This window comes from Gordionus sp. m RMFG-2023, chromosome 2 (assembly GCF_954871325.1).
Source record: "Gordionus sp. m RMFG-2023 chromosome 2, tfGorSpeb1-WG-v2, whole genome shotgun sequence".
In the NCBI taxonomy this organism is placed as follows: Eukaryota; Metazoa; Nematomorpha; class Gordioida; order Chordodea; family Parachordodidae; genus Gordionus; species Gordionus sp. m RMFG-2023.
The window spans coordinates 29,716,261-29,739,003 of record NC_088776.1 but is presented as its reverse complement, the minus strand read 5'-3'; the positions used below and the strand labels follow the sequence as shown (position 1 = coordinate 29,739,003).

The 22,743-nt window shown below is 26.7% G+C and overlaps 1 long non-coding RNA gene across 1 annotated transcript in view; it reads right to left on the bottom strand.

Moving 5' to 3' along the window:
- Positions 1-2,085: 2,085 nt before the first annotated feature.
- Positions 2,086-22,743, bottom strand: part of LOC135923708 (uncharacterized) — a 40,758-nt gene continuing 20,100 nt past the window's right edge. The window contains exon 4 of the long non-coding RNA XR_010571261.1: positions 2,086-2,190. This is a non-coding gene — a long non-coding RNA (uncharacterized LOC135923708). The remainder of the gene's footprint in view (positions 2,191-22,743) is intronic.

Genomic DNA, 22,743 nt, shown 5'->3' with positions numbered 1-22,743 from the left:
ACTTTAAAATACTATAAAAATTTTACCTTGACATTAAAATAATTTGGTATAGTTTTGGAATGAAAATATTTTACGATTCAATATGGAAAGCAAAAATAAAAAAGTAGGGAAATGCAACAAGTGATTAAATAAGATTAGGATAAACCATGAATATGAAGCAAAAATTAAATCGTAATATGCAAATAGCGCAAAATTGACTGAGCTATAATTTTGTCAAAAATTAATATTTTTTAATCTAGTTTTATTTATATATATATTTGGAATAAATAAGTTATTATCCACTTCTAACTCAAAAATTTTGAAAATGTCGAGTAGAGCACTCCAATTCTATCTAGACCGACTTTTATATGATTAAAGATAAAATTAGATAAAAATTAATATAGATCAAAATAAATATAAGTCTAGCTAAAGTTGAATGAATAGAACAAGAATCATATTTTATTAAAAATTGCTTAGCTACTCCTTGAAAGAAAGGCGAAACTCATAGCGTAAGGTAAATATCATCTTAAAATAAATGTATTTAACAAGATTTATTTATAAAATAAGATACAATGATCGCGTTCTCTGCTCACTTTAAAATGTGTATTTAACATAATTAATTTCGTAGTAATTATTTACAATTTTGGAGAATTCAACACATATTTTATGGCTCAAAAACATTGGTGACACTTTATTTGATTTAGAGATCTATGTTTGAAATAATTAGGACAAAATTGATGGCAATTATTATTAATATAATCCCTTCAAAAACATTAGCTGCCATTTTCTATGAAAATTGATGTTTGAAAATAACTTGTATTATAATGAATGTTGATAAATGATCTCTATTAATATTATCTTCTCACTTCAAAAATATAGGAGGTTTAAAATAAGAATTTCTGTAAAATAACTGATATATGCCAAGAAATTTCAGAAGCAATAAATTCTATCCTCACTTCTATTGGGCATTATTTTTAAAATATAATTCATATAATAAAAAAAAATCCTTAATATCAAAGTAAAATAGATATAGCAAAGTTGTTATAGCGATAAATTTTGGTAACGGAGAAAAATAAATAGAGGAGAGCAGGACCAGTTGGCTTCAGAGAATTTTATTTTAAAATCCAAATGTTTAGAAATACAAATTTAATAATGTGATAGCATTATAATATGTATATTTGACAAAAAATATTTTATTACCCTCAGATATTTAAATTTTTTAATTATAAAATATTACGTTTAGGTAAAAATTAATATGTTTTTACACCACAAAATATATTAAAATTGACTTGTGGAATTTAAACCCCTCTTTTTTCATTTCAGAAATTATCATAATCATCATGTTTAAAAAATTTTTTGTAGGTAGGATCTAGTATCAGTCAATTTAATTAGGCTTTAAAATAAGTATTTATTTGCTACTATTATAGAATTTAATCAATTCTGTATTATAATGTAATACATTTTTTAAAGTTTAAAAAATATCATATTTTGTCATTTTTATATGAATTAAAGGGTATGTTATTCAATAAAACTATTCATTTGCTACTATTATAGAATTTAATCAATTCTGTATTATATAATACATTTTTTAAAATTCAAAAAATATCATATTTTGTCATTTTTATATGAATTATTTATGTCCAAAGGGTATGTTTTTCAATAAAACATTGTCCATAAAAATAATTGAATGATATTATCCTATAGGAAACTTAAATCAATCTAATCTACAAGTCCTCGATTGACGTGTTGGGGACTGGAAATTTTTTTCAAAAATTTTTTTCTCCCGGCTGTGTTATATTTTTAGTCTCGGCCCAGTTTCATTTTTATAGCTAATAATGGCGATTTAAAAAATTTGGTTATATTTTAAAATAAATTTCAGACTCCGCCCGTGTATTGAAATTTTTTTTAGGCCCTGCTCGAGTATATTTAAAAAATTACCCTAACCCTTATAGCCCGGCCCATGTACCAGGGTCGGGCTTAGGGCTGGGCCCGTAGGTCTCTGATATTTATCAATGTAAAACTTTTAATAAGTGTTTAGGCTATCTTACAATATTTCATAATTACAACAATTATTTTAGACATTTGATGATTTTAACAAAAATTAAACCGATTGGTCCTGGTCCCTGCTATTGAAAGAAAGTTGTAAATTCTCTCGATTATCTATATATCATATTCATAAGCTGAAAGTCCCTTTCACACTGAGCAGTATTGCTGAAAGTATAAAATAAATAAATTAAGCAATAGTAGTATAAAAAAAAATTAAGCAATAATAAAAATAATCTATATAAATTTATTTATGTTTTTTTCTTCTTTTTATCTTTCACCTTCATGTGGTGTGCTCCTTCAATATCTCTTTCCATTTTATATTATTCATACAATCCATTTTATTCAGTTTATATTTTTTTGTGATATTCGCCTTAACTTTGTGGGCCCATTGGAGATTGGTTTTCATCTCTTTATTTTACTCTTCACTTCTAGACTCCTAACCTTGTTTATAGATTAAAATTTTAATATTTATTTTTGAACCCAAAATTTAGAAAATTTAAAGGTTCTTTTTTTGTTATGTCACAATTTTTGTTAAAAAATTAATAAACTATTCGTAATGCCATCTGACTCTAACACAATTATTTGAGTGAAAAATAAATCGAATACAAGAAATAATTATAAGATATTATTCATAGAATAATTATCACGTTTTTAATTGTCAGTCAAATTATTTATTTAATACTATTTATAAATGTTAAATATTCGATATTTCTTATTATTAAATAAAAATTATTTACTCAAAATGTTCCTAATAATTTAATTTATTTGAATATCGGTCTATCACTAAAAAATGCTGGTAAATGGACATCGAAGAATCTGTATAAATGTATCCAATTTTATTATTTCTTCTAAGACTTGTTTTGAACCGATTTTTGAAAACAGATAATTCAATATTTTATCCTAAATTATGCAATCCTTAGGTTTTAACATCGATCAAAATCTCGAGGCTTAAGCAGCTAACAACTTACCTATTTGAAATTTCAATTTCATATTTAAACATTTAAAAAATTTTATTAAAATTAGTGTTATTTTTCAAACCTAACAGTCGAAAATTATTGATAATCCTTGAAGCATGAGTTTATTTTTTTCATAATTTAATATCCATTAAGTAAACCTTGATCATAGCTTAGATGTTAGTTTTCGTTTTAAATTTGGTTAAGCTTTTTTAAAATATGTTCAAAATCTGCTAAAAATGAAGCAATTTATCTATCTGTTGGATATCTCACTGAAATATCTATGGGGTTCACAAATTCCTTTAAAGAAAATTTACGTCAAATATCAATGGGTCAATAATATTTATTTTATGAATGTTCTTGTGGGGTCGAGCGAGAGCTCCACCTCCATGTAGTCAATGCCGAAGAAATAAGGTAAAAATTTTACAAAAGGCATCACATGATTGTCGATTGATATTGCATTTCCTCTCCAACCAATACCATTTTTATTATTATTTATTTTAAATATTTAATTTTTTACCTTTTATTATCCTTAAATTTTTTTCAAATCATAAAAATTTTTTAAATAAGAGAAATCAAAATTTTTATCTTAGTTGATAATAAAATATAAAATAAATATATTGAAAAATAAAACTTCTTCTCTATCTTCTATGCTATAAAGGCACCCTTGGCTATAAAAAAATGCTAAAAATGGGAATTTTTTTTTAATTTTAAAAACTTAAAAAATATTATAATTTTTTTTTTGGGGGGGGGGGGGGGAATGAGGATGGCTCAGTCCCTCCTCAAAATTTGAAAAAGGGGCTAAAAATAATAAATAAATCGGGTGGAAGGAGCTATTCTTTATTTGGCAATACATCCCTGAAATTATTATTAAACACCCCCCAAATTTTATTAAATGCAATTATTTTATAAATAATATTAACCTTAACCCATACCTTTTTATCTATCTACTAACACTATAATTGTGTAAATTGATTCAGAAAAAACTGTCCCACCCGGCATATAACCCAGGTTGTTAATTTTTCTATCTTTCCTCATTCAAGGTATCTAGCTTCTGAGCAACATACGTTCACTTCTTAATGAGCTTTTTTCTATATAAGGATAATTTAAGATATCTAATATGCAACATGTAAAAGCCAATAACTTTATACGTTGTATATCACACACATAAAAACATACCCACAGTCAGGAATTTCCAGCTGGGAGGGGCATGTTTACTTGTTGGGGGGGGGAAATACTTTTTGAAACAAACATAATTAGGCTCTCAGAAATTTGCTATTTTTATTAAAAATTGTAAATATGAATAAAAAATAATACTATAATATGAATATACAAAATAATACTATAATTTTAATAAGACCATTTTTATTTTTAATTTTTAACATAATGAATTAAATGCAATTTCTTTCTCATTAGCCTTTAATACTATATTTTGTTTACGTCGACTTTCATCGATTCCCTAATGTTCGATAGAACTCTCTTTAGTACAGGAATGAGCCCCCCCCCCAATGATTATGGCTGCTGACTATTATTTATACAATTCTTTAAATTCAGAATGATAGTAATCAATAATTTCATAATAATTCTTTTTTAAACTATCCCAATTGGATTCCTTCTCACAATCAAATTGCAATTTGATGTCGACTAAAAAATTTTGAAGATTATATGTGTTTACATACCATTAATAATATTTGATTTTTAGCCTTCATTCTTATCAAATCAAAAGAATAATCACTTTCTTTATTTTTTAACTGTAGATACTTTTTTCTTGGATCTATTATTATTAATATTTCGTAATTTATAATAGCTAATATAATATAATTATATTAATGCATTGAGATAAAAAACCAGAGGCTTTGACTGAATCATAAAAGTTAAGATTTTAGAAAAGTAAATAATACTTCTTCATAAATGGTACTAGATCTTTATAAATGACCAATCCATCTCTGGTTTAAAAGTCTAAAGTATCCTGCAAGAATACGTTAAAACGCCTAAAAAAATTATACAGTTATTAAAAAATATTAGAATTATTTTACCAATTTTAAACCATAATATGCAACTTGTTTTAGAAAAGTATATATAAAACGCACTTTTTTATTTATATTTTTTTGAAACAGGGTTTGTACTCCTCTATTTCGGTCAGACATGACGTTTGCACTATCATATGTCTGGCTTATTGCATTAGACGAATTAATATTTTATTCATTAAGTTGTTTTAAAATACAATTAGTAGTGTTTTCAGCAGGAAGACATTAAATGAATGATTTCTTTTAAATTTTCTTTGATTTCTCCACAAAAAAATAGGTTTTTACAACCTGATGCATCTTTTGTCTCATCAGCCTTAAAACAAAAAAAGCATCTCACTTTTGCTATAATTTTTTGAGATATATTCCAGCACTAATAGATAAGACTTGATTTTGAATTTGGAATGAAGTATATTGTACATTTTTGGGTTTATTTCATAATCCTAATTCAGGATATTTTTCAGTGGTGTATGAAAACATTGCTATAAATAGTCTAGAAGATTTGTTTTTATTTGCAGCATCCGTAATTATTTTAACAGAAAAGGTAGCTCCTGTATGGTAAAGAATGGTATCAAATCAAATATTGATTTAAGATAATAACCATTACGGTTAATTTGTTAGCTTATCAAAATTGGTTATCTGTTATCTCAGTATCCTAATATATATTAAAAAATTTATCATCTCATAATATTGATTTCCAATTGCTGAATCTCTTTTGCCCAAATTCATCATTATGAGTGAGGTATGTTAATGTTTATTAATTTGTATAATTTAAAAAAAAATTTCTAAAAATTTTGTTGCATTTTCATTTAGATTGAAGTGTTAATAGTTAAATTTATCAACTAATAATTTTGTTAAAATTTGGGGGGAGAAAAAAATTTGTGGGTCACAATTTTTTCAAGGAGCGGGAGTTAGGGACCAAAAATTTTTTAGAGAGCCCTCCCACCACGGGCATTCCCCTCATGGTTGCGGCCCTATATAAAAATGAAACAAATGTATTCTGGAAAAAAATAATGTAAATTTTTGATATAGACATTAATATATTTTTTTATAAATAACTCGTCTAAATTGATTATTATAAATTGATCTAAACCTTTCATTGAAATTTTGAGTGAAGGTTGAAGATGGATCTAACTGTAATAAATATTGGATAATTATTTTTAAAAAAATCAACCTGTTTTCACTATTTTTTTAATTACGCAAATAAATTCTATACTAGAAAAAGATTTATAGTGTAGCAAATTTATTTTATTATTATTATTAGTTTTATGATATTTGCTATTTAAAAATACATATTTATTAGGCTACATCATATTATGAAACTTAAAAATTAATATAATTTTCGAAGTACTAACTTGTATATCCATCATCCTTAAATAAAAGAAAACGAATTATAATTTATACATTATCTATTATAAAAGAAAAGATATTAGCTTCTAAATAAAATGTTGCAGAATGATGTACAAGTTAGTCATCGAAAATTATATAAATTTTTACGTTTTACTAATATGATGTATCTTAATTAATGTGTATTTATAAATTTATTTTTCTTTTAATTAATTTTTATCTAATTCTAATATAATATTTATTTCAATGTTAAAAGATGAGATTTTTAACTTTTAACATTGCTAGAATTTTAAATGAACGAGAACGATGCCTTATCCAATAGTAAATATATTTAGGAAAAAAAAATATAGAATCATAAATCTAAAATGAATATGTGGTAGAGAAGAGAGTAAAGTTGTTAACGAAAATGTAGTTTCTGTGTTTTATAAATTTTCATAAAAAACTTCTAATTTAGATATATATATTTAGTCATAAAATCTTTATTTAATAACGATCAATATAATAGTAAATTTCATTAATATGTCAATTTAAAAAATAATCACATTTGTTAGTAATCTTTTAAGGAAAAATAATAATATATTTAAATAATATAAATAAATATATAGTAAATTAATATAATAAATTGAGCATATGATTTAAAAGAATTATGAGTTTTCATAGTTTGCCCTTCAGTTTTTCTTCTTCCATCCGAATTGTATTTATATCTATTATACGACATAATTTTATTTTAATTTTTTTAAATATTTAATCCTATTTTTGTATTAAATCTACAAATTTATTTCTTTACAATTAAAATCAACAAAATAAATATTTTTTACAAAAGAGATGACCAAAAATCTCAGAAAGAAATAATTGAAAGATTTAATGTTTTATTTTTTGAACACTCCTTAGAACCAAGAAGACGAATTTTAACACCAATCAAACCTTAAATGATTTTTTTAGAATGGTTGTATATTATCGCTATGTCATCATTTTTTTCTGTAATTATTTTAATTAATTCCGCTTTGTTGTATTCATTTTTATCATTTTTGTTTACGTTCTTTATTTTATATATTTTTGTAGTTTCATTTGTATCAAAAACCTAATATTATTTCATTTAATTTGAGTTTATATACAACTATACAAATTCGAATTTGAATATACATTATTATTCAAATTTATTATTTAATTTAGCAATATTCAAATCATTACAGTAGCCTTACCTTAAATTAGGTCTCTCGAAACCTCTGTCGTAATCGACACTTCTTTTGGGTTTAGTAAAAATCGATATTCAGGTATCTTCTTTTTTCAAACTTGTCTCTTCCCGATTAGTTGATTAAAAATATTTGATCATCTTCTTCAGTAACTCATTTCTTGTGACCGTGCACAGTTTTTCTGTCTTGTTAAATCGTCTCTCATTTTTATTTTCGTTTAGATTTCGTCTGGTTTGATGTATGCTCTACGTAACGTGTCAGTGCATATGTGCATTTATTTCTGCTTCCCACACGATATTTAATTTTATAATTATAGTTCTCTAGTACAAGTGCCCATCACATTAATCGATTATTGGTAATTTTTGATAAGCCTCTATTTGTACCAAATATTCTTTCAGGGAGAGTTTGTGATTTGTATAAATAAAGAAACTTTTCTCCAAATATATACGTATGAAATTTGTGAACAGGCTGCTACTTTAGGGTCTATAGGAGCTTACGATTTTTCCACGATAAACGTTGTAGTGGCATAAGAGATAGGGCGCCACCCCTATCTGAAATTATATGAAAAATGACACCCTCTAGTTATTTTCTGAGGTGTCACAAGCTGTTCCTACTAGCGTTTCTGTATTGTGGGGCACTAGTATCTTTGTTAGAATATACTTTTATATTCTGAAACACCTTTTCTTCATAGTCCAATTCCACTGAACCTTGGTACTTGTTAGTCTATGTAGTTTGGTATACTTAATATGTAGGTTTTTTTATATATTTTTTGTGATAATTAACGAGGCCTAGAATGGCTATTAATTTCTCAATATTAAAAGGAGTTGTAATTATGTATTGCCTCTACTTTATCTTTAGATTAGTATGTACCAGTACTATCTATGTCCTAATACGTTATATTTTTCTTAAATTTTTTTGTTTTTAATAGTTTTGTTTTTATTTTAACTTTAAGCATACGTTTTAATAATTGTTGTAATAATTGATTATTTCTTGGTCTGTGGGCCCTGCAAATAATATTATCTAAGAATACTCCTACATTTGGAATAAAAAATAGTTGGCGCATCAGGCCTGATTCTAGCTTCATTGGGAGGGGGGGGCAGGCAAAAGTTTTGGAAGGACAGTTAAAAAAAAATATTTTAACAACATAGAACGATATTTATTATTTGAACACAAAATTGTTAACAATAATTTTCTTTGATGCCACATATAAAAATATAAAAATTATACTTATATAATTAGATGGAAGATATAAAAATAAAGCGTTAACATTATAATTTTAGTTGAAATATATTTTTAAATGCCTTAAAAACATTTCCAGTTTATAGTTTCAGTATGTTTTTTTCATATCCTTAAAACCAAGTTACTTTTTTTTATATCACTACTCGAACGTTTATCTGTGATTTAATAATTCTCTTTAATGAAGAAAAAGTTGACTCACAACTTGACGTGGATAGTCTAAACTGATATCATAAATTTGAAAAACATTTGGAAATTCATTTTTGTATGGGGAGAAAAATTTGACAAAAGATGATGTAATACTATCTTTATAATTTCCTAAACCTTTAACAAATAACTTTTTAACAACCTCAATTTCATTTAATAATCCCTCTTTAGTAATATTGTATTCCAAAAAAGTTTAAATTTATGTGTAGAAAATTAAAATGGTCATCTTGATTTAAATTTTTTTCCAAATGTCAATTGGTTTATACTAAAAAATTAAATATTTTGGTCATGTTCCTCTTCTTCTATGTATTCTGCAATTATCATCTTCAAGGCCCCTTTTTTCAGGAACTTCTTCCAGTTGGTAAAACCCTTTTTGGTATAGGCTGATTAACAATTGTTTAAGTTATGGATCTCACAAAGAAAGCAATAAACTGCAATTAATTATTCAACACATTCGTATTTATAAAACTTTAAAGAAAATCTACTTTCATCATTATTATCAATTCTTAGATTTAAATCAGGTGGTTCTAAAAAATATTTGAAATAAGAATAACTAAAAGATCTAAATTACTCCTCAGCTTTGTTAAAAAGTCCAATTTGGGTGTATTTATTAAAATGGCCCTATTAGATTTTAGTCAAAACAATATTATGCAAGTTTGAAGATTTTGCTCATGAATGGCAGCAAGGTTTGAATCTCTATTTCTCATATACCCAGGTTCCATAATATTATTTTTAATCGGGCTGTTTTTAAAAATTTAAATCGGACTCTTTAGCAACACTAATTTTACCAGCCATGAACGAATATATATATTTTTTTTAAACTGATAGTGGGTTGAACAGCAATTATTTTTCTCCTTTTACATTCTATCCAAATTTCCAGGAATCAAAGGAATTAAAAAGAAGATGATGTTGAATATTAATCATAACCTCTTATGGAGAGCGAAACATTATTTATTAAATTACAATGAATTTAAAGAATATAAATTAATATTATAGATTCATAATGTCTTATAAAACATTTATTTAAATTTGGCCATATTTGACGTATTTGACCGGTCAAATACAGAACCCTGCTATTTATAAGTAAATTAAATGTATATTATTTTTTTTAACTGAAGTTTGATAAAGAAAAATATAAATTCTTATTTAACTATTTAAATATAATAGCATAGTCCTGAAAATAATCATGTTCCTTAGATAAATATACTATTAATTTATATTCTTGTATAGAATTAAATACAGCTCTCTGTGTACTTATATTTCTTGGATATTTTTCTTAATTTTGATAAATTTATGCTATCCTTAATTTATCAAATAAAAAATTTATAGATAATTTATCCTTCATCATTTTTTGATCTTACCATTTTACAGTTTATGAATGTATGCAAAAGTTATGCTAAGAACTTCTTCATGTCTTCATGTTCATATAAAGTTGATTTCAGGATGGTAAATCAATATGATTATTGTCAATGTTTTTATACATGATAAAATTGAGATTGTTTATCATTTAGAATAAATATTGAGTCTGAAAAGCTTTTATGGAAAAAATTTATTAATGAAATGCAAAATTTCTAAGAGCTAATTTTTGATATTTTAAAATCTAAATTATAATTTGCATTTAAAAAATTTTACGAACAATTTTGTGCGGAACATTTTTAGAACGATTTAAGAATTTTATCAAAATATTTGGTTTTTAATCAAAGAATATTAGTTCTAACATTATTGAGAAGAATAAAATAAAACATTATTTTATAAAAACCGAGGTGGGACTACAAGTTCTTAAAAAACATGAATAGTTATATTTTAAAATAGTTATTTGTAGATTTTGTTTTAAAAAATGGTATTATTTTGGTTCTGATGTAAGGGCTCTTATCTTATCGCCTATATTTTTTTAGAATTTTAAAGTTACGCTTGGCATATGTCCAAGGGAAGAGATAACGATCGGTATAAAAATATAATTTGTGAATTAGGAATATTTCATTGTTTTTTTTCTCGGCTATATCAACCGGATTAGAATTTAAATTTTTTGGAAAAGAAGATACGCATGTGAAGTCCCAAATTAAGGATTTCCCTAAAGACCAAGGCACGGAAGTTAAGCTATCTAGTCTTAAGCCATCATCTAATAATAAATTTGTAGGCTCCAGGATGTTTGGTATTCGTGCCCTGGTAAGAGAAAGGCTAATAGCTAAATTAATTGCTACATGCCTTGCATGCCTGCCTTGACTATATATACAATTTAGACTATGTCTCTCTTTGGAGTCAACTAGTATTTTACATTTGATGCATGTATGTGGTTGAACTATGTTACTCCAAGTCGATGGCCTATGGCAACTCTTAATTGTTCATCTGATTAGAGGTTACCTAGGTTACGACTTGGTAATGCTTCCAACCATTCATAACCACTAGTACAGTCAGAATTCTGTAATAGTTGAATACACTCCAAAGGGGGGTTTGATGAGATTATTTAAAAAATTTTTTAATTAAAGGTTCGAAAATAGATTGGTGTGTTAAGATTGTGGGTAAAACAGCTTCAGGCGGAGCTAAAGATACCCAAGCTGTCAAGGCTGAATTTAAAAGGTTATCTTTAGGAGAGATAAAAGAAGATATCATGGCGTTATTCATCAAACGAGATGCCAAAAATGAGGAAAGAGATATAAGATTTAAAGAATATAAATCTAAACCACCCATTTTAGAGGGTAATTGTGAGAAACCCCGATTAAAATCTTCCAATTTAATATTTAAAATATTTTCTAATAAACTTCTAAAAGATTCATGAACACGATTAATAATTTCATTATTTAGAAAAAAGGAAGAAGATCTAAAAATATGTAAAATCTTTGGTAAAAATAGATATTTTTTTTAAAAGAAAAAAGCTCTGGTGTGAAGGAATTTCTTTTAAAATATTTTCAAGTCCTAATAAGCTTTCGAAAAATTTTTCCACGAACACCTCAAAGTTGGAAAAACTGCTTAAAGGTGAACCTAGAAGAATAATTTCACTTTTTTTAATGATTTTAAACCCTTGGACTTCGAGAGTATTTGAATTTAAAAAGCATATTTCAGATTTAGCTTTATTTAGAGTAAGGCCTATGTTTAGAGAACTCTTCTCTATATATTCTATCGCTGCAAGAATATTTTTAGAAGGTCCACAATTGGTACCATAATCTAGATACCATATGTTTAAATCTAAATTAAAAAAGGATTTTAGACAATCAACTAGGTTATGTATACCTAAGCTAAAGATCAGGGGGCCCAAAGGGTCTCCTTGTTGAATACCTTCATTAGATGGAATTGTATATTCCCCGTATTTGAGAGGGGTTCTACAACCATAAGACTGTTCAATAAATCTTGCATAAACTGGGAATTTTTCATAAAAAATGTTCAAAAATTTTCTAGATAAAGAATTAAAAGCATTTTTAAGATTAAGCTTACAGACTACAGCGTCTGGAGGAGGATCTTCAATATATATGCGAAGAGAGTGAGCGGCTATTTCGCATCCCCCTTTAGTACCAAAGCTTAGTTGATATGTTTGGAAAATTTTTGAAGCATCAGGTTTGATGCGCTCAACGATTATCTTAGCTAATAGTCTTTATTTTATTTTATATTTGATATGTTAATATAAGATATTATTATTTTGAAATAAAATTTTATAATGTTTAAAAAAAAAAATCAATAATTTTTATAAATTTGTACATAATTTTAAATGCTTAAATATTTATATTTGAGAAACCAGTTAAACCCTTCTCGGTAGGTTAGAATTACATGTCAATTTCTATAGGTATGTCATCTGTTTTCAATACGCATTTATTTTATAGTGAAATAGTTAGGTAGTTGCGCTCCTTTTTTTTAGCTCTTTTAACCAATTCCAAAAACTGTGAAGCCGAGTTTAGTTGAAATTATACTCAGCCTCAGGGTTATAAGTTGACTATATTTATCTTATATAAAAGCATTGGGGACATTTATATTTAAAATTTATATTTGTCAGTTTTTAAATTATTTAAATTTTGTCACTTTTTAAAATTTTACATGTTTCCAATAATAATCAAGGTACTTTTAGCAAATATATTTAAAAAATGGTATCAATATCTCGATCCATTTTTTATGATATATTTGTATCGATGTATAGATATCTTAGACCATGTTTTCTATGTCTAAATTAGAGATCCTCAACTGTTCGTGAAGATTTCAATTTTTTCGTTTGCTAAGAAACATTTTAAACATGTTGTTTGTGCCAGGTCTAATTATTTTTTTGGGAAGGAAAATTCATAATCAGGGTAAATCCATAAAAAATTGGCAGAAATAATGTATTCGGACGACTATTTTTAAAATAAATTAAACTTAGCATGAAGGTTAAATAGATTGAATATTTTACATTTAATGCTCTAACTTGAATATATCCAGAGATATGGACCTTCAAAGTTCGATGAGAACCTTTTCATCTTTTAAAGAATATCAAATTACTCAAAATATTTTTGGTTTAAATTAACAATTTATATATCATTTTGTAGTACTCATAATTTTCCTTAAGATGCAAAAATTATTTTAAAAAAATGTTCAGTGTCCCTGTATTTCTGGTAAAACAAGAAACAGTTATTTTCAGAAGGGCCTAATTTAAACGATGAAACTAACCTAATTTGTTAATTACCAATATATTTAAATATTTAATAAAAATAATAATGGTGAAAATAAGAATTTAAATATTATTTAGTTTTTGATAATTTAGGAATAAAAATAAACAATTATATAAGGGGCGTTATGAATGATGAAACTCATCAAATATGTTAATTATTAATATTTTTAAATATAAAATATTAATGTTAAAAATATTTTATAATTTTTAGCTAAAAAAAAATTAATTATAGAAGGCGCTATCGTTAAATAAAGTTATAATATTATATTTTTTTATTAAGGTATAAAAAAATGCATTTTTTAAAAAAATTTCTAATATATAACTATAGAAATATAGTTATTTATACTATAAAAAGCATATTTTCATTTAAATAATACTTTCAATTATTTATAAAGATGCCCTCTATAAATGATTTATTTATTCCTAAAATTAAAAAAAACTAAATAAAATTTATTTTTATTTAAATATATTTGTAATAAATATATTTCATAAGTTATATCGATTTAAATGAGTTACAGGTCAATATATTATATTTGTTTTACCCAAAATATAGACACTGGAGATATTTTTAAAATAATAATTGCATTTTATTAAAGAATTTTAAGACTACAAAATGATATATGTTAATACATTCGAAATTTATTTTAAATTTTATTAACCTACGGACTTGTTACATTGTTTCTTTCACTTAACATAATATTAATTTAATAGTTACATTGATTGTTATTTACTTTTGAAAAGCATATATATAGAATTTATTATGTTAATAGGAAGTTAGTTATATTTTATAATAAATAAATTTAAAATAAAGTAATTTGTTATCAACATTTTTTAATTTCTCCACCATATTAGCATGGTGGCAGCGGTGGGATGCGAACCCCAGCCTCCGAGGAGACTGGTGTTAACGGACTAGCCCAGCGTACATCTTTTGCAGGCTCAATTATTTTATCTTGTATCCACCTATTTAGTTCTTTACCCACTATTTCTATTCTGGAGTGGTATTTTCATTGGCGGTATTATCTTTGGTATGGCATCTTCCTTTAAGCGAAGTCTAATAGTGGTTTTGCAGATGGGTTTATTAGCCGTTTTAATTTTACAATCACATATGAGTTTGGTAAGTTTATCATTGTAAAAATCGTCATCTATGTTTCCTACAAATTTTTTTAAAATGCTTTTAAACGCGTTGAGTCAAACCCTACCAAGCAATAGGCCTTTCGAGCTCTCCCACAACAAAAGCTTCCAAACTTTTTAAAGCGCCAGGATGACGGAGTCTCAGGCTGTGTGCCGACTTCAAAGACACTGTCAATCCGGCGCTCAAAGACTTCAAGTATCCCATACCGAGGATAAATGATTTGATTGCGAAATTGTTAAAAGGGAAGAAGTTTAGCAAAATTGATTTCAAGCAAGCATTTCTGCAATTGCCGATAGACAAGAAGTCAAGGGACATACTAACCATATCTACACTTAAAGGGTATTTCAGATTTACCAGACTGCCCTTCGGTCTCAAAACCGCATCTACAATATTTCAGCAGACCATGGATAATATATTCGGAGACATGAGGGATGTGACATTTTACATTGATGATCTTTTAATAATAGGTGAGAACGATAAAACACACATAAAAAACATAGAAGAAGTTTTTGAAAGAATATCAAAATATTGTCACGCCAAATTTTGCAAAAAGCATATTTATGCAAACCAACGTTAGGTTTCTTGGACACGATATCGATGCAGATAGCATAAACCCTCATCGTGACAAAATTAACGCTATAATCAACATGCCAGAACTGAAATCACATGACGAACTCATAAAATTTTTATGCATTGCCAGTTACTACAGAAATCTTAAACAATTTCGCGCATTTAGCAGATCCACCTTACAAGATGATAAATATAAAGTAGTGGCCATGGAATGACGAACACAAGAAAAGCTTCGATAAATCTATTGATATCTCAATCTCCGACATTAGCTTTTTTTAATCCTAAATTGCCATAGCTGACGATGCCTTTAAGAAGGGATTAGGAGCAGTTCTATTTCACTTTGATACCGATGTAAGAAACCTATTGCATTTGCATCTAGAGCATTACTAAAGCACTAGAAAAGAATAATTTATGGTGGCCTGGCATAAATGCAGAAATAGATTTAAAGGCAAAAAACTATAAATTATGCAATATGTGGTCAGATAACCCGAAAATCATACAACATTTATGGGCTCCAACACTTAAACGACTCGAAAGATTACATATAGATTACGCAGGTCCATTTTTTCAAAGATACTGGCTATAGTGGATGCATTATCCTATACCTCGATGAAATTTATAACCACCGAGAGAACATTAAAAGAGCTCATGAAAACAATAAGCTTGTTTGGGATACCAGAAACCATCGTTAATGAACAATGGCACTAATTTTACCAGCAAATTATTAAAAATTTTTGTTATGATCACGGTATAAAGCATGTACTAACATCAGCTTACCACCAACAATCAAATGGACAGGTGGAAAGGATGGTTAGGACGCAATATGGAAGACAAGAACACAGATACTGATATAACGCTAGAGAAGTTTTTGTCCAATTACAGAAACACATCTAATACGACTACGGGCATTCCACCCACCAAATTAATGTTCAATTACGAGACAATATTGAAGCCTACGTCTATTATTAATGACTATATTAAAACTAAGTCCATTATTTCTCCGAATAGGATCTTAACTCAGGGGATAAAGTATGGTTCAAAGCATTTAGCGAAAACAAATGGGATAATGGTACTATCAAAAACGCAAAATATAAAATCAAATATTAATTATTCTATTTGAATATCATTCTATTCCATATCATTCTTATTCTTAATTCCTATTCAATTCAATATTCTACTAATACATTCTATAAATTCCATTATTCTTATTTGACAAATTACTCTATACTAAACGACGAATTAATGATAACGATTTGAGCAGAACGGGATCGATAGAAGAGATAAGAGAACGTACAAAAACATCAAAGGATTGGAAGCGAGTTCCACGACGACTAGAAACACAGAAAGATTGAAGAAAGAATTCGAAATTTATTTTAAATTGTATTAACCTAAGGATTTGTTACATTGTTTATTTCACTAATAGTTACATTGATTATTTACTTTTGAAAAGTATATATGTCGTAATTTTTAAATGAATCATGACTATCCGGGATCTTCACGGGATTTAAAGGGATAACTAAAAAATTAGGGTTTTAAGTTAAGGAATGATAATACAGAATTATCACGTTTTAATCGTGATAAAGAGGAATCTTATTTTAAAAGCGTTTTCCACGCGTTTCGTTGCGTTTTTAATTTTATTGTTATTCATTAATTTTCAATGTTTTTTTGGGCCTTATGATATAAGATATGTCTAATATAGGGTATCATTGAATAGCTAATCAAAGGAGGGGGGGGGTCAGGAATATAATAGCTAATTTTAATATCTTTGACTGAAAGTCTTCATTCTTGGTCTTGATGGGTATGACTTGGTCTGGAAGATGGGGGTAGAGTGGGTGGGGGGGGGGGGTAAAAATAGTTTTTTGATATGGGTATCAAATAAAAGCTAATTTTAATATGGTTTGACTGAAAGTCTTTATTCTTGGTCTTGATGGGTATGACTTGGTCTGGGGGGGGGGGGGGGGGTGTAAAAATATTTTTTTTGATATGGGTATCAAATAAAAGCTAATTTTAATATGGTTTGACTGAAAGTCTTTATTCTTGGTCTTGATGGGTATGACTTGGTCCTGTGGGAAGGGGGTACCCATATCAAAAAAAAAATTTTTACAACCCCCCCCCCCCCCCACTTTACCCTCAGACTAAGTCATACCCATCAAGACCAAGAATAAAGAATTTCAGTCAAACCATATTAAAATTAGCTTTTATTTGATACCCATATCAAAAAAAAAAATTTTACAACCCCCCCCCCCCACTTTACCCTATCAAACTAAGTCATACCCATCAAGACCAAGAATAAAGAATTTCAGTTAAACCATATTAAAGTTAGCTTTTATTTGATACCCATATCAAAAAAAAAATCCCCCTTCCCAGACCAAGTCATACCCATCAATACCAAGAATAAAGACTTTCAGTCAAACCATATTAAAATTAGCTTTTATTTGATATCCATATCTATTTGTGTTAATAAAAATATTTCTGACCCCACAAGACCTAGACTAGCCCAAAATGGGGGAGAGATTGACATCCAGTTGAATAGATCTTTTGATTAGCTATCCATTGATACCCTATATTAAACATTAGACATATCTTATATCATAAGGCCAAAAAAACAACATTGAAAATTAATGAATAACAATAAAATTAAAAAACGCAACGAAACTCGTGGAAAACTTTAAAATAAGATTCCTCTTTATCACGATTAAAACGTGATAATGCCATATAGTTCTTTATCCTTTAAAAAATTGAAATTTTAAAGAGATCCCTTTAAATTCCGCGAAGATCCAGGATAGTCATGATCCCTTTAAAAATTACGACACATATATATAGAATTTATTATGTTAATAGGAAGTTAGTTTTATTTTATAATAACTAAATTTAAAATAAAGTAGGGGAGACCGGGGTAAAGCGATTGACGGGGTAACAATGTTAACGCGAATCACTTTTTAACCCTTGAGCACAATGATTTTAAATTTGGTGTGAAAATGTATTTTTATATCTAATTTCTTACCTATGTTCATCTTTTAAAAAACTTACCTGGTTTTATATATTTTGTCAAAAAATTGTTTTTTACCCAAAAAATATAAAAATCATTCTCTAGTATATTTTGCTTTTAGTAAAATATACATATCCTCAGGATTCAAAATTTGGCACACATGTTCATTAATGTATTAGCTATAAAATAAAATTTATCTGACATCTATAGCTATATTAGAAGTCACGCAATAACGATATTTATAATATATGTCACCTTGGGGTAAAGCTGTTATGGGTAAAACGGTTAAAATATATAATTATTCACATTAAATTTTTCTTTCATTCATTTATTATAATTTTTATTGTATCAATCAAATAATGAGAAATTATAAAAGAAAAACAACATTCAGAGATGTAAGTATAATAGATGAAGCCATAAAATATAAAATAACAATAACACTTTATTGAATTTGTCTGCTAAAATATAAAATACCTGATACAACATTGAGAAGAAGATATAAAAATGGTATTTAAAGTTCAGATCATAAACAAATAATTACAAAGAAGAATCTAGATTGGTCATTTATGGGATTAACGCCTAGACATAATTAAATTATATTGTTTGTATTTGAATTGAGTATTAATTAATAAATATATTATATATTTCAATTGAGCATTACTAATAAAGCTACCAAATTAATTTGAAATTTGAAATTATTTATTCAGAGAAAAAAAAAGATATCAAAAAAGAATTGTTTATGTGTCATTTGCAATAAAAACTACAAAAATAGATGAATGGTTAAAATGTACAATGTGCCTTGAATGGGCGCATTCTAAATGTGCTAATTATGATAACTACTTTACATGTCCTTATTGTATTGATTAGTTTGTAAATAAAAATCATAAATATATCTTAAATTTGTAATATTTGTTAAATAAAACGATAAATATATGTCAAATATTATTTTAACCACTTTACCCCAATGCTTATCCATTTTACCCTGTACCCAGGGTAAAATGGCGAAAATGAGTAGTTTGACATAACTAATCATAACTCCTAAAATATTATAGGTAGAGGGCTACTCTTTTTTTTATCTAGTAGATAAGGGATGGGGCTATACATTGAACTATAATTTGTTGTGTTTGACTTTTGTTTAAAATTTTTTTGATAAATATGCAAAATGCCTATCGTTTTACCCCGGTCTCCCCTAATTTGGTATCAACTTTTTTTAATTTCTCCACCATATTAACTTAATTCTTTAATTTAGACAAAATATTATTTGAATATTTTGAAGTAAGTTAAAGGATAAAAAGGCTCTCATCAAACTTTGACCGCCAAATACTCAGGATTTATTTGAGCTAGTGTATTAAAATTTTTTATATAAAATATACAATCTATTTAACCTTTTTACTTTCCAAGTTTCATCCATTTTTAAAATTCCAAATAAACTAGGTGATTTGTCATTTGAATTACCCACCAAGGTAATTTTTTTAAGAAAAGAGAAAAAATATAATACACGAGCCGGAAAAAATATTTTGCACCCTACCCAATTTTTCTTAACTCGTCGCGCACAAGGCTTTCTGGCCTAACAAATCTCGAATTACATTTTAAAAGTATATTTTAAGTGAAAATAATGCTGAAATAGATTTATCTTATTCTTTTGAACCAATAAGTAACAAATTTGTACCATAATAGAAAATTTTTTAGAAAAGACCTGAGCTTTGTTACCGAAAGAGCCTAGAGCATAGAAGGCAATGGGTTTATGGGCAGTAAGATGCAATTGAAATGTATTTAGTGATTTAGAATGATCCTGAGAATTATAATGCTAGTGAAGCGCCAACCAAGGAAAAGGGATTGAGAACATTGTGTCTTCTGGACTTTCTATTCGGGAATGCATTACTTGTAAAAAATTAACAAAGGAGGTTATAATTAGTTAAATAAAAATATAAAAGGATTCAATAGACAGATTTATAATATTTATTCAAATTCACCAATTAGAAAAGGACTATAATCGAAGTTGAACAATCAATGCAATATGTTTCAAGGTTCAAGACTTCGAAACTATGAGTAAGCTTCATTGAAATTACAGGGAGGAGGGGGTGAGATGAAAATGCCATTGTTATTTTAATATAATTGTAAGGAGGTAGTGAGTAGTTCTGATTTAGATTTATTTTATTTTTTTTGCTAATTTAAATTCTTTTTTTTTATTTTGATTTGGTAGAGAGGTAAATTTCCGAAAGTGGTAATATCATCCTTGGCTTGAGGGCTGTAGGATTACCTGGACATAATATACTTGCTTAATATTATTATCCAATCATGATTAGTGAACTAAAAGATATCAACAAATATATTTAAGAATTTATCTAGTCTATAGCACCAAGAAAATAATGTTTCAAAATAATTTTAAATCTTATTAGAATGATAAAAGCAGTGATAAATCATATTTTTGTAATTATTAAATTTTAAAAATAAAAAAATCAACCAATTAATTTTTATCTGTAATAAAAGAAATTGCAAAAAGTATAGTAGATAGTAAAACCTTGCTCCTAACCTCTTCTTTCGGTCCGATTTCGCTTAGAAAACCTGAAGAGAGGAATAGAAGCCTCTAGTAGATAGAATGCCTATTCAATTTATGTTTTTTCTCAGATTTTTTGCTTTAAAAATATACTATTTACCAGCTTGGAATAAAGTTATTAAAATAATCATTATTTATGAAAAGATTAAACAATTAACAATTCTTATTTCATAACCTGTATTTTAATTAATTTTTTATTCATATCCATGATTAAGATTACGATATGCTATATATATTTTATATATCTTTATTTAATTCTAAATATAAATTTTATTTTGATGATTTAATTATGCCTATGTTTTAAAAAAAATGCGCTATGTTTATGTAAACGCCATTTTATTTATATATATCATATTTAACCATTTTTAAAAAATCAGTTATATTTTAATCTAAATGAATCAAATATTTTTAAAAATTAAAATTTTTATAATAAAGAAAATTATTTTGTTTAACGTAATGTTTAATGAGATTAGTTATAATAACATTGATGCTAGTAAAATTCGTTAGACCTCCATAAATGGTCAAATTTTACTTAATTCAAACAAAGATTTTAATGATGAATTACATATGCTCTCTATACTCTATAAAACTGTAAACCAAATGTATTGGATAGTTTATTTTTTCTGATTTTATAATAAAATAAAAGTTAGTATAAGTTATTTATCTAATCTATTCAGTAAATAACTATTTTAATGAAATGAGTTGCAATTTAAAAAGGAAAAATATTCCCTAAGTATGTAGAAGCATACACTAAAATAATTTTCAACTAGATGAAATAGCTTAGATATAAAATTATAAAAATAATTAGTAGGTATCTAAAGAAGTAAAATTGTAATCTCATTACAAATGTTATACTAGAAATCTGCAAAAGAGGGCCCGGCCGTACCATGACCGAACAATCTTCAGACTAGGCCTATTTTCTCTTAAAAAAATTCGAACCGGGTCGGGCCTTAGAATTTTTTTTAAATATATATAAATTTATCAATTTTATGTTGAATTATTTATATATAATAAAAATATTTTATTTAATTTACAGAAACTAGACGTCATATGACATATATCTTTGATTTTAAGTAATTATAATTTTTTTAAAAAAATAATTTCTATATTTAAAAAAATTCGGGCCAGGCTGGGCTTCAAAAATTTGGCCCGATGCAGATCACTAGTTTTTAAATCACCTGAATTGAAAATTCTGGGAAATATATGTGGCTCAATCTTGGTCAGAGAGTTTGGATATTGTTATGATTTTATTGGTTGGAGGTTCATGAGAGGAAGGGCATGATTGCCTTTATAACTATGTTTGTATATGGTTGGTTTTCGTGATTTTAATTAATAAGGTTCTTTATTAGGCATCAATCATCTTCCGACAAATTGACTTCACATGCTTCTATAATAAAATCATTACAGAAATCTTTCAAACTTAATAAACGTTCTAGCATCATGCAAATTGAGGACCAACGTGTTGTGCAATCTAATTATTGCCAGTGACCTTTTCATTGATTTTAATATTCACAATTGTAGGAGTTCTTAAATATTTTGCAACATGATTATTTTTTAGGCAATCATTGATAGCCAATATAAATTTACATAATAAAATATTATTACCTACAATAGAAAATAATTTATGATCAAACTCTAAATAAAATGGAAGCAAGGAAGAAAATTAAAGAAAAACGCGAAAAATAAATGATTCCACGAAAAAAAGATAATAAAATTTAAAAAATTTAATATTATTTTTTAAAATAAATATTTTTATATTATTTTTAAATAAATATTTTTATTTTTAAATTTTTTTTATGATACCTAGAACCCATGGACCCTCCATTTATAAAAAGAGTCCGGGTTCTGGTACAGCTAAAATACTAGGGTTCAGGGTCCGGGTT